Source organism: Kogia breviceps, chromosome 2 (genome assembly GCF_026419965.1).
Source record: "Kogia breviceps isolate mKogBre1 chromosome 2, mKogBre1 haplotype 1, whole genome shotgun sequence".
Taxonomy (NCBI): Eukaryota; Metazoa; Chordata; class Mammalia; order Artiodactyla; family Physeteridae; genus Kogia; species Kogia breviceps.
In genome coordinates, this window is record NC_081311.1 from 200,218,984 (window position 1) to 200,232,294 (window position 13,311).

Consider the following 13,311-nt stretch of genomic DNA (forward strand, 5'->3'; position numbering starts at 1 on the left):
TCTGAAATTACAGCAAAATTAAAAGTTAAAAGGACAAACAGAAAAAGTTAAGGGTTAAAACGTCCCCAGAATTTTTCAAGGACACTCATCTCCACATTCAGCAAGTCAAAAAATACCAAGACGGATAAATGAAAACGCTTAGTGAAAATGCAGAACATGCTTAGAAGACTACGATCATAAAAGCACCAAGAGAAGTAGCAGATTCCTACAAAGAAGACACGAATGTGGGCAGGGAACTTTAAACAGTGACAGCGGCATTTAGTGGGCCGACAATATTTTCAAAGTGCTGGGAAAAACAGCTGTCCACTCAGAAGTGTCCACCTGCCATAGCAGACCACAGTGCTGGGGAAAGAATGCCATTTTAGACAGAAAATGACAGAATTTACTACTGCAGGAACTTCTAAAGAAACTTCTAAAGGCTGTTACTTTCAGCAGAGTAAGATCAAAAAAGAAGAAATGGTATGCAAATAAAATAAATATAAGATTAAAATTAAGAAGCTGTATTCATCAAGAAAGACCACAGAGTAAAAGGACAAGACACATCTGCAAAAAGCAACGTACACATGTAACCATGACTTTGTTATAAGACCCATGCACACACAGACACACACAGAAAGATCAGTTCTACAGATGAACAGGAAAAGAGAACAAACGGCTGAACAGAAAAATGGGACTTCAAATCAGAAGCTACAAATGCCCCAAACAAGATGCTCAAGTTCGCTGGCGATCTAGGGCAAGCACAGCGAGATCCAGTTTCATGAGCCATCTGGCAGGAAGCCATGGTGGGGGTCAGGGAAAGAGGACGCCGTGCAGCCACGCTGGGGACGGACTGGCATCGTGACCCAGCATCCCATTCCCAGGGAGGGACCCTCAAAAGCCCCTGCAGGTGAGCGCCAGCAAACACTGAGGAGGATGTTACCGTGCCATGATTGAAGGTAGCAGCACCCCAAGGCCAGCTGCAGGTGTGCGCCAGCAAACACTGAGGAGGATGTTACCGTGCATGATTGAAGGTAGCAGCACCCCAAGGCCAGCTGCAGGTGAGCGCCAGCAAACACTGAGGAGGATGTTACCGTGCCATGATTGAAGGTAGCAGCACCCCAAGGCCAGCTGCAGGTGTGCGCCAGCAAACACTGAGGAGGATGTTACCGTGCCATGATTGAAGGTAGCAGCACCCCAAGGCCAGCTGCAGGTGTGCGCCAGCAAACACTGAGGAGGATGTTACCGTGCATGATTGAAGGTAGCAGCACCCCAAGGCCAGCTGCAGGTGAGCGCCAGCAAACACTGAGGAGGATGTTACCGTGCCATGATTGAAGGTAGCAGCACCCCAAGGCCAGCTGCAGGTGTGCGCCAGCAAACACTGAGGAGGATGTTACCGTGCCATGATTGAAGGTAGCAGCACCCCAAGGCCAGCTGCAGGTGAGCGCCAGCAAACACTGAGGAGGATGTTACCATGCATGATTGAAGGTAGCAGCACCCCAAGGCCAGCTGCAGGGCCATCCTTAGGAAAAGGAGTAAGTGGTGAAAACTCAGAAAATGGATTGCTCAGCACCAGTGAAAATTACTCAGTTACAGCTACGTGCAAACATGAATCAGTCACCAAAATAGTTTTGTTTTAAAAAATCATAAAGCATACAGTATGATTCCATTTACATCAAGTTCACAAACATGTAATAAAACTAAAGTCATATTGCTGAGGAACATGTACATAAACATTTTTTTAAAGCCAAGGAGTGATAAGCAAACATGTAAAAGCCCTGAGAGTGACCTCTGCCTTACACAGGGCAGTTAGCCCACTGCTCGTGGCTCTATTTTCTCCTTTAAATGATGCTCATTACATTCTTTAATAGGTAAAATGTTTCATAATTAAAATTTAAAATAAATATGTGTGGAAAAAATGTTAAAGGTACAACTGAAGTGGGCTAGAAAGTGATAAATCAATACAAAAAATAAATTTGGAGGGAACTACAGAGAATGGGATGCTGAACCCCACCAGCCCCTGACAGACGACATGGGTAGGCCCAAACGGACTAAATACGGAAATGAGGAAATGTAATTTTTGAGACCCTTTTGCTATGCAGAAATCTGGAATTTTATGTAATCAAAACTATCCACAGGGCTTCCCTGGTGGCGCAGTGGTTGGGAGTCCGCCTGCCGATGCAGGGGACGCGGGTTCGTGCCCCGGTCCGGGAGGATCCCACGTGCCACAGAGCGGCTGGGCCCGTGAGCCGTGGCCGCTGAGCCTGCGCGTCCGGAGCCTGTGCTCCGCAACGGGAGAGGCCACAACGGTGAGAGGCCCGCGTACCGCAAAAAAAAAAAAAAAAAAACTATCCACTTTGTTATCGAACTTTTCATTATTGGCAAATACAAAATAGGCTGATTATAGTGGGTTTCTTATAATCCATGAATGTACTGAGTCTTTGGGGGTTTTCTGTTCATCTGTTTTGGTTTTCACATCTTACTGAAATTGTCGACATCTCTACCGTATTGAATAGATGGCTGAGGACCCTGCTCTTGTTAGGACAAGGTCCTCTAGAGCTTCCCACCAGGAAAAAGGCTGGCTGGGCTTCCCTGGTGGCGCAGTGGTTGAGAGTCCGCCTGCCGAGGCAGGGGACGCGGGTTCGTGTCCCGGTCTGGGAAGATCCCACGTGCCGCGGAGCGGCTGGGCCTGTGAGCCGTGGCCGCTGAGCCTGAGCGTCCGGAGCCTGTGCTCCGCAGAGGCCACAAGAGTGAGAGGCCCACGAACCAAAAAAAAGAAAAGGGGGTGGGGGCTTGCTTCTGCTTTCAAATAATCCTTAACTATTTATACAAACTGCTTATTTCCTCCCAATTCGGGGATTTATTTTTGTATTCACTATGAAAACTGGAGTACATATTTATCTCATCTTTTTTATTTTTAAAAAAACATTTTCCCGTATTTCCATGAATTCTATACTTCCCCTGTGTAACAAAACTCTTGCAACAGAACCCTTGCTAAGGAATAACTATAAAACGTGCTCTCATATTCTTTTCCCCAATATTCTGTGTAGGGTTTTACATCTCTGTTCATAAGTACAATTTGCATATAATTTTTGTTTCATTGTTTTCTCCAGCAGGTTCTAGAATTTAAGGCACTTTCAGTTTCACAAAACTTGATAACATTTTTCTAGGTTTAGAGGCAATCTTAAAGAGGGTTGACATCGCATAAGCTTTGGGAAAATATTGAGTAATATCCTAAGTATTAGGTGCTTTTAAGAAACATTCAGGCAAACTAATATATATAAGGTGGATAAACAACAAGGTCCTACCATAGAGCACACGGAACTATATTCAACATCCTGTGACAAACCAGAATGGAAAAGAATGTAAAAAAGAATATATATATGTATAACTGGGTCACTTTGCCGCACAGAAGAAATTAACACAGCACTGTAAGTCAACTAGACTTCAATAAAATTTTTAAAAAAAGAAAAGAAATTTTCATTCGGGTCCTTTACCAACAAACCACCGGCCCCCAGCACACTGTCATGGGCCCATGAAGTCCAGGGAGGCTGTGCTTCAAGTTTATAGGAGCGCTGCAAATTCTCACGTTTACGTAAAAAAAGGGAGAAAACGTTCGTTTACTGAGCGTTTCTACCTAAACTTCTCATTGGATGGACCTTCTTCTGGGCTCTCAGATTTCCCCCTGCTCTTCCTGTTTGTTTTCTTTGTTGCCTGGCACTTCGAAGGTTGTTATTTCTCTTCACTGTGACTGTATTCATTCTGACGGCTTTGGGTTCAGAAGCAGCTTTTTCTGAAGATCCACATGGGTCCACTGTCTTCCCTGAAGTTTTGCTTTCTTGCGAAGTGACAAAATGTTAAGTGAGAACAAAAAATCTATCAAATTCATTCTTCATCAACTAGTATTTATTTATGGACTAAGCCATAATAATCTATAATTCAATGTAACATAAATATAATGCATGCATAGATCATTGATTACTTTAAATAGCTACAACTCCTATTTAGCAGAGTCTGTGGGCCCCCTGCGGGGCTCCTGTCACCCCTGAGACCTCCTGCCCACCCAGGCGGGCCCCAGAAAAACCCTGACCTGCCAGGTCTGTGTACCGCCCCGCATCCCCGCACAGGCGCACGCGCACCCGCTAAGGTCAACACTTCCCCTTGACAGCCCGGCACGCCTCCTCGGCCTCCTCGGGGCCTTAGGATCAGAACACCAAGTAGAAAGTCCTTTTAAGTGCCTTAAAAAAATATATGATTGTCCACACCAGATGGCTTAGCACAGCAGTTCCCACAATTTCTAGTCTCAGGGCCCCTCCACCCTCTTAAAAATTACTCAGGACCCCAAAGAGCTTCCGTTACGTGGTTGTACCTATCAATATTTACCATATTAGAAGTTCAAACTGAGAGTTTTTAAAAATATTTACCTAATTCATTTTAAAATAATGATGAACATCACTGAATGTTAACACAGATCGCCTCTTCTTAGGAAAAAAGAAGCGCCTTTTCCAAAACCGAAAACAACTGGTGGAAGGAGGTGCTGCCTGCAAACCCCCGCAGCATCGCTCAGGAGGGGAGCTGTCACCTCTGCTTCCAAGATCCGCGTGTTGTGACAGGTGTTTGGGTGGCAGCGATGCGGGAAACCACCTCTCAGAGACGCAGCTGGAATAGGGGGAGCATCTCTGCGGCTCCGGGACAGCTGTGGGCGCACTCGCCTGATGCTACGCGGAAGGCAGGCCGGGGCAGCCGCGGCCACCGCAGGTGGGACGCTGTCCTGGGCGAGCTCCGTGCCCTTGACCACACCACAGACCCGCACTGTGTCTGCGACGTCGGGACTCATCCTGGGAAAGAGCTAGCTGCCTCTGTGAGGGCTTCCCAGGGTGACACGGGTCAGCAGAGACCAAGTGGGGACCGCACATGCTCCAGAACGCCAATTTCCACTTGAAAGCTGACACGTTATCATTGGCAGTTGTCTTCCTTAAAGCGACAGCCGAACCTCCTTCTAAAGGAAATATCTGGCAGGTACTCAAGTCTGAAAAACCACAGTTTATCTGTAAGTCGCTCTTTCCGGTAAGAATGGTGTCCCTTGAAAAAAGTGGTTAGTTCAGCTGGCAACTGGCTCGCTGAGCCGATCACGGTACTTCCGCCTGCACAAGTGCTTTATGTGCAGGTCCCCTTCTTCACTCAGAATATTCAAAAGGCTGCACCTCCAGGGTAGAGACGTAGACACTGCACAGAAGTAACAATCGTCCTGCCTCATCAAGAACATTCCTAACTGAAACTGGCTTTTCCGTGCAATGCCCGACGGGGAGGAAGCCCGGGGCTGTGCGGTGTGGCATCAGGCCTGTTGCCGGCTGGGGCACCTGCACTGTCACCACTGTTGCTCCCCCGGACCAGCAGACACGTGAGCACGGTGACAAGGAAAGCCACATCTCAGAACTCTTACAGGCCACCCCAAGGGGGCTGGGGACCCCTCTTCCCATTTATTAAATAAACTGCTTTCAGGAAAACAAAAACAATACGACAAATCTGGACGATCCTTTGAGAGGCTGCTCTGTAGAAGGACCTCTGCTGGGTGCGAGGTAAGCTCACAGAGGCCCAAAGCTCAGTTCCCAACTTCAAGCATGTGCAGCCTGACAGTGCAACACATCGTGCAGAAATGGGGGAGGAAGGCCTGCGTCCACACCTCTCTCTCTGTCTCCTCCCCAGGTGGGACTGGAGGGGAAGGCAGATCTGGCAGGAGTGCAGAAAGCATCTGAAGGACAACAGCTCGGGCCCAGTGCCGGAGAGGGACGTGCTCGGGGACAGCCAGGTCACACACCCACAGGGCCTGTGCAGGAAGAAACACCCGCCTCCCAGGCAGGCAGAAGTGTCATAAAACTCAGTTTAAAAAAAAAAAAAAAAAAAAAAAGGCAAGAACACGCATTCCTCTTAAAATGTTTCTCTTATAAGAAACAGTGACAATTTCAGAACAAAATAAATTTGCTGTAGCTTCCCCTATAATCTAAGCTACAAAATGCCTATATGACTGGGGAAACATACACAGTGGTGTGCATTTATTAAGCACTGACAAAGGCTGATATAACTTTTTAAGGGCTAAGGATTAACACAATTGAAAGTGTGAAATTAGATGGGAGGTAAAAAAAAAAAAAAAAAAAAAGGAAAAGAAATAGCTGTAGTATAGCAACAGGAAACTTTTGGTATCTGAGGAATATTTTCAAACAGAAAGTACTCAGAAGATCCTGAATTTCAAACCCAAATAGGACATGCAAAGTCCAAAATTTAACCACAATTAGCGGAAAGAAACACAGCCCGGAGGCACCCAACAAGAAAACCGATCCTGCTACAAATCACCACGGTGAAGAGAGAGATCTGCTCTGCACATTCTCAGAAACGGAAAGGTTAGTAGAAGGAAAATGAAAGCCAAGAGGAAAGAACAACTCGGGTCTTTAAATAGTTTCAATTAAATATAAGAACAGCAATATTGAAACTCATTTAAATAAAATAAATCAATCCTGTATAAATAAAGTTCCCTGTGAAGGCCGTTGCTATCGTGTGCTTGCCCTGGCGGGCACTGGGCAAGGCCAGGGGGTCTGTGTGTGTACCCCGCAGCTTCCCCGCCCAGCAGCCCGCCTGCCATCATGTACTGGCCACAAGCCCTGGGTCCCTGGGCAGGTACCAATCAGATTCCATATGCGCAAACTGAGAAAGTGGCTGCAGAGCCTCGATTCTGTGAGGCAATGGGTAACAGTTGGCATCGGCAGCGAGCCTAAGCTGAACTCCGCCTCTTCTGTCTTCTATATAAAGCTGTGTCAGCCATTCTCAAACACTCCATCATCCCTGGAGAGGTGGGCAAAACATAAGGGGGGTGGGAGGTGTGGATAAGGTGTGGACTCGGGGACACAGTGGCAGGGATTGGAGCCGGAGAAGGAGAAATTGTAAATGTGGATACAACACCCCCGTTTAAGAAAAGCAAGAGCTGTACTGACCTGGGATTGTAGCTCAGGATGCTTCCAAAGAAAAACTTTAAACAAGCCACATCCTCTTCAACCAATGGTGCTGAAACAACTGGATATCCAAAAGACACAGAATGCAGCTGGACCCCTACCTCACACCATATGCAAAAATGAACTCCAAACAGATCAAGGGCCTAAATATAAGAACCAAAACCATAAAACTCTTAGAAGAAAACGGGGAAATCTTCATGACATTAGATTGGCAGTGGGAGCCTGGACATGACAGGAAAAGGATGTGGGCAAGAAAGGAAAAAGACAGATAAATTGGACTTCATCAGAATTCAAAACTTTTGTGCATCAAAGGACACTCACTATAGAGTGAAGAGACAGCCCACGGGATGGGAGGAAATATATGCAAAACATAAATCCAGAATATATGGAAAACTCCAACTCAACAACAAAATAACAAACCACTCAATTCAAAAAGGAACAAAGGGGGCTTCCGCGGTGGCGCAGTGGTTGAGAAACCGCCTGCTGACGCAGGGGACACGGGTTCGTGCCCCGATCCGGGAAGATCCCACATGCCGCGGAGCGGCTGGGCCCGTGAGCCATGGCCGCTGAGCCTGCGCGTCCGGAGCCTGTGCTCCACAACGGGAGAGGCCACAACAGTGAGAGGCTCGCGTACCGCAAAAAAAAAAAAAAAAAAAAAAAAAAAAAAAGGAACAAAGGACTTGAATAAACATTTCTCCAAAGGAGAGATACACATGGCCAACAAGCACAGGAAAAGACGCTCAATTCATTAGACATCAAGGACGTGCAAATTAAAATCACGGTCAGATACCGCTTCACATTACTAGAACGGTTATTATCAACAAACCAACAAACCAACCAAGAAGGAAAATAACAAATGTGGAGGAAAGACGGAGAAACTGGAACCCTCTGGTATTGCTGGAGAGAACGTAAAATGATACAGTCACTGTTTGGAAAACAGTTCAATGGTTTTTCAAACGTTAAACAGAATTCCCATAGGACCCAGCAGTTCTATTCCTAGGTATCTACCCAAAAGATGCAGAAGCAGAGAGTCTGACAGACAGGTGCACATCAATGTTCACAGCAGCGTTATTCACAAGAGCCCAAAGGTGGAAACAACGCAAGTGTCCATCAATGGATGAATGGATAAACAAAATGTTATCGATACACACCATGGAATATTATTCAGCCTTAAAAAAGGCATGAAATTCTCACCTATGGTACAACATGGATGAACCCTGAAAATACTATACCAAGTGAAATAAGCCAGACACGAATGGGTACATAATGTACGATTCCGCCTGTATGGGATCCCCAGGACAGACACATTCTTAGAGACAGAAAGTAGACCAGAGGTTATTAGGGCCAACGAGGAGAAAGGAATGGAGAGTCACTGTTTATGGGGACAGAGTTTCTGTTTGGGATGAGGAAAAAGTTCTGGAAACAGATGGTGGTCATGATCACACAACATTGTGAAGGCATATTTCACGTCATGGAACTGTACACTTCAAGATGGTTCAAATGGTCAATTTTATGTTATTTATATTTCACAACAATTAAAAAACCACAGTGAACAAAGAAAGCGGTATACGTGATTTATGTATGTATACAGTCTATACATAAAAAGACTGAAATAATACCCAAGCATCAGAAGAGAATAAGGGACCATTTTATTAACTGCTATGAAATCCTCTTCAGGACGTAACGAATGAACAAAGCAAGCGGTTGGGGAAAGGAAACAGATGCAGTATTTTTTCTGACCTCTGTGATTTTCTCAAGAGCTCCTGGGCCTTCCCACTGGGCCTCCCCGAAGCCAGCAGCCTGCAGCCAGAGCACTGCACCCACAACACCGGTGGACACGCCCGGCGGCCACACCCGGGGCAGATGAGCAGCCCGCACGCCAACCCCGACCACAAGGAAGACACTCCCGGCTGTGTTCCTAAAGAGACACACGACACAAACCCAGAGGCGCACACGAGACACAGAGAACAAGGGCGACCACATCACTCGCCACAGGTTCCTAGCAGCCTGCACCTGTCTCTGGAGATCGCCACGCTTAACTCCAGCGACGAACGAACGGCCTTCCTGAGCAAGTGTTTCCCAGCCTCTGATGCGCGGAGCCCCAAGGAAGCCCACGCCAGCCCGCCAGTGTCCCTGAGCACACGGCCCATAAGCAGCAGCACCAGAGGCAGCAGCCATCCCACTTAGGTGAACTGATGCATAAATGAGGCTCAGAAGCATCTCCTCCTTCGCGAAGGGCCGGAGGACACAGCAGAGAAGTGTGGCCTTCTCCTCCTGCGGCGGAAGGCACACGGGGTTCCGGAGCCCTGCTCCCCGGCTGCTCTGTGGGGCGTGGTACCCAGGCAGCAAAACTCGACTCCGCTGCCCACCCGGAACAGTCTCTTATCGGCGTTCCGCAAGTCCGTGTTACGGACACCTCGCCTTTGTTTTTCACTTACAGACCCCCCTTAAAAGCACGGTCCTTACCCCACTTGAGTGCACAGGCAGAAAACCAGCAGAAACTGAGACCCTGAAACCAAGATTGGCTCAGCTTCTGGGCTGCTGTGGACTGGACCTCGGGGCTGCTGTTCTACCTAAGGGTGTCCTGCAGGGAACTGTGCCCAGCTCACAGCACGGGAATCAGGATACGGGGCCTGGACACAACTCCCCAGAGCGCACTCTGTGCCCTGCGGGCGCCTAGAAACCCGCGGCCCAAGTTCAAGGGCAGGCCACACCCTGCCCACACCTCCTGCGTCTGCTAGCAAGCATCCCACGGGCCACCTGGGTGGCGAGCACTGCCTTCTTACTGCTTCACCTGCACGCCCACCACCCAGGGGCCCAGATGGCCCGTCACTTCTTCTCCTGAAGGTGAATGCAGGCCCACCCCAGGCCCATCCACCGGACCCCTCACTGCACATCCCTCAGCAGCTGCCGCCGTCCCGGGACGTCCTCTCACGTGCCCACTAGGGATGCAAGCTCCCTGAAGACCTCCTGGAGGCCACGATTTTTGCATCACCCACCTGTAGCAGGGCTCAATTACTATCTGCCAACTGCCTGAATCACCCATGAAACAACTGGAGGCCCAAGTTCTTCTAGTAACCATGGAGGAGCTGTGACACAGACCCGAGCCTGCTAGCTAGTAAACCGGGGACTGGGGACCGCATTTCCTTTGTTTCTGGCCCCTTCTGACGACACAGGAGCACTGCCGGGGCGCCCCAGCTGAAGAGGGTTCCACGGAAAGAATATCAGGATGAATTCAGCCCAGGGACTCTCGGAAGGTCTCTAGCGCCCGTGAAAGAGCCTTAGAAGGAGTCTGACAGAACGCACTCCAGGGAGCCTTAGGATCCGAGGGGTGAGGGTTTCAGAGAGGCTGGAATGACGCCCTGAGACCTCACACACAGACGGCCCGTTGGAGGGAGGTAAATATCCCTGATGATGAAGCCATCGTAGCAATAAGACAGAAGAACGGGGTGAAGAAGCACAAACGTTCCAGTACATAAATCACATCTGTGCCCGGCACACGCCTCAACAACAGAACGTGCGTTTGCGGAGCCTGGTGCCCTCGGAGAAAGGGCCTCGCCGCGAGCACGGAGGTGCTGGCTCCCCTCCTCCAGCCGCCCCTCTGCAGCTCCGACAGTGGCCTGAGCTGGCTGAGAGTCAGGCGTGGTGGCGCTGGGCTTGCTGTTTATGTCGGATCCAGACAACGCGGGGTTTATGACGATTTACTGACGCAAGAGCTCCCCGACTCTGCGTGCCAGAAATTAATCAGGGGAGGAGGAATTCTTTTTAAGAAACCACTTGGCAGCCACCGCCCTGCCTGATGGGCTGAGACTGTAAGCTGAGCTCTCCTTCCAGGCCCCGGGCCGCCCGGGAGCCGCAGCACACCCAGGAAACACAGGCCACCGGTGGAGCGTGGGCGGAGCGCAGGGCAGGGGACCAAGGGCCCCAGAACCGGGTGGGGAGTCCCGCCGCGTGGCCGGCCCTGCCCGCCACTATAGCCACTTCTCCCCGCAGTGAAAGAAGCCAGGGCTGTGCGCCGGCCCTCCCTGGGCCCAGGCCACCCCGGAAGGCCGCATCCGGACAGTCCAAGCGGACCACTGGCGGCTGAGCAGAGCCTGCCGGCAGGTTCTCCTAATGAAATCTTGTCACGCTGGCAAAATGCCTTTCCCAAGAGTTGGGTTTTAAACTTTACAATCCCTATCACCAGAGAAAAACGTTCAAATACATACGTCTGGCGCTGGTCCCTGGTCTCAGTGCAGCAGGCCTTCCTGCGGACCTGAGAGCCGTGCGCCCGGGCAGGCAGGGGAGCAAGGCCACACCAGCCCCCGTCCCACGGGCCTCTCTGCGCCCCTCCTCTCGCTGGGCTCCCCGGCAGCTCACAGCCCCTCTCTGTGCCGCCCGTGCCCCGGGATGTTCTGGGCCAGGCGGGCAGCTGGCTCTAGCTGGGGGACGGGAGGCCGCCGGCCTGACATGCAAACACCCTCGCCGGAATCTGCTTTGAGAAATGATGTCAGTTATTCTGAAGTTTCAAACATTAAAAGACACAGGGTATCTATGTTTATCAAAAAGGGCCTGAGGCTGACAAGGGCGACTAAAGCGAAACTCGCCAGGTGCTCTGGGCTGGGTGCTGGGCCCCCAAGGGCTCTGGGTGCCCAGGTGAGGACAGCCGCTCCCAGGCCGGGCACACCAGGCCCCGGGCTGCACACCTGCCCCTGTTCATCCTCCCCCACCGCACCCCCGGGGCCAGAGCTTCTCGCAGGTCCTCAACCCTCAGAGAGAAGCCAAGCCCAGAGGGAGGGGCGCCAGCCACCCAGGGAGGGCCGGGGTCTGCGCCCCGCAGCCCTCACCGCCGGAGGCCACGCACAGAGCAAAGGGGAGCTGGTAGAAGGGCGCTGTGAGGGCCCGAGTGCGGCGTCCCGGGCCCCGGCTCGGGCCCCACCTGTCACCCAAGTGCCGCCATCCTTCCGGCTGTGGTGGGGACAAGGAGAGGGACAAGGGCGGCAAGGCCACTGCCGTGCCGCCACCCGGAAGGCACCGCTGCCCCTCCACAAACGAACGACCTACCAACTGCCGACCCCTCCAGCGAAGCCCCCCCCCCCCGTGTCACGATGGCGTGTCACCCGCCACCATGGGCGCTGGCTTCGGCACCTCCCAGACCACACGTGGAGGCTTGTCTGTGGGGACCCCGGGGACCTGGACGAGGTACTCCAGGAGGCCATGGCGAGGGAGGAGTTCCCGCGCAAGAGCAGGAGCCACCTTGGCCAGCGGAAGTGGCACATCCCGCCTGGCTCCCAAGGCCTGAACGAGGACCGCCGGGAGCCCTCACCAGCTGCCCGGACACGGGCCTCGGCGCCCGTGCGGGGCATCCGGGGCGGCGGGAGGCCACCTGGAGGAGTGTCGCCAGGCAGGTCTGCCTGGGCTCTGGCCCTCTGTCAGCACCACAGTCAGCCACCCTTCCAGGCGCCTGTTCTCCAGCACCAAGTAGACACGGACTGCCGTGAACCCCGAGGAAGGGCCCCCACGTCCGCCAGCCCTCACGCTTGCTACCTCTAGGGAGCGCCTGCATTCCAGAAAGGCAAAGTAACTGCTTGACTGCAGCGCTGTTTGAGACGGTCACAGAGCCTCACCTCCCGCGGGGAGGAAAACGCTGGCTTCCTTAAAACTAGCACTCTGTAATTCAATTATTTGCAGGTAAAATCACATTTATTTTTAAATGATTTAAATTAGCAACTATAGGAATAAAATGTACTTCTCAATGTTATAAACCAAACGTGGCATTTATAACCTGACCATATTATATTAAAAGAATGGATTAGAAAACAGAAAAGGTAAATTTTAATGTTGAAAAGCAGATTCCACCCACAGCCTCCCCCGACCCCAAAAAGCCATTAAAGAAGAGAAGCTGTCTTACACCCCTACCCCTACATATAAAAATTCCCAGGCAGTTATTTGCTGACCTGTGGCTTACTTCCAACCTTTCCAGCCTTGGCTGCCACGTGAACGTGGGAATCATGGAATCTCAGAGGCGGAAGGAACTAAAATATCACTTAATACCGCCCCCCCACCCCCCGCTTGACACATGATGAAAAGGAGGCCGAGAGAGACCTGGTGCTGCATCTGAGCTCTACTCTGCCGAGCGGGGAAACCACTGCTGGTATAGTCATGACATTAATGGCATGAAAAGCAACGTCCTACAAAATATTTCTCAAGCTAAATCTAGAATGAATTTCTCATTCACACTGGAGGGAAAACAGCTTGGTGAAAACAAAGGGGAGGAGGAGGAGAACGCAGACTGGCAGGAAGGCGCTCACCGGGTGCCCTGCACTCAGATAGGGGCACTTGACATTTGTAA

The 13,311-nt window shown here is 50.8% G+C and overlaps 1 protein-coding gene across 9 annotated transcripts in view; it reads right to left on the reverse strand.

Moving 5' to 3' along the window:
- Positions 1-13,311, reverse strand: part of HDAC4 (histone deacetylase 4) — a 289,653-nt gene that overhangs the window by 213,733 nt on the left and 62,609 nt on the right. Inside the window, exon 1 of one of the 9 annotated variants that reach the window (XM_067027309.1) lies at positions 4,401-4,420. The exons of the other annotated variants lie outside the window; for them this stretch is intronic. The gene's annotated coding sequence lies outside the window, so the exon portion shown is untranslated. Of the gene's footprint in view, positions 1-4,400; positions 4,421-13,311 lie in introns of those variants that run through there. 9 annotated transcript variants of the gene reach the window in all.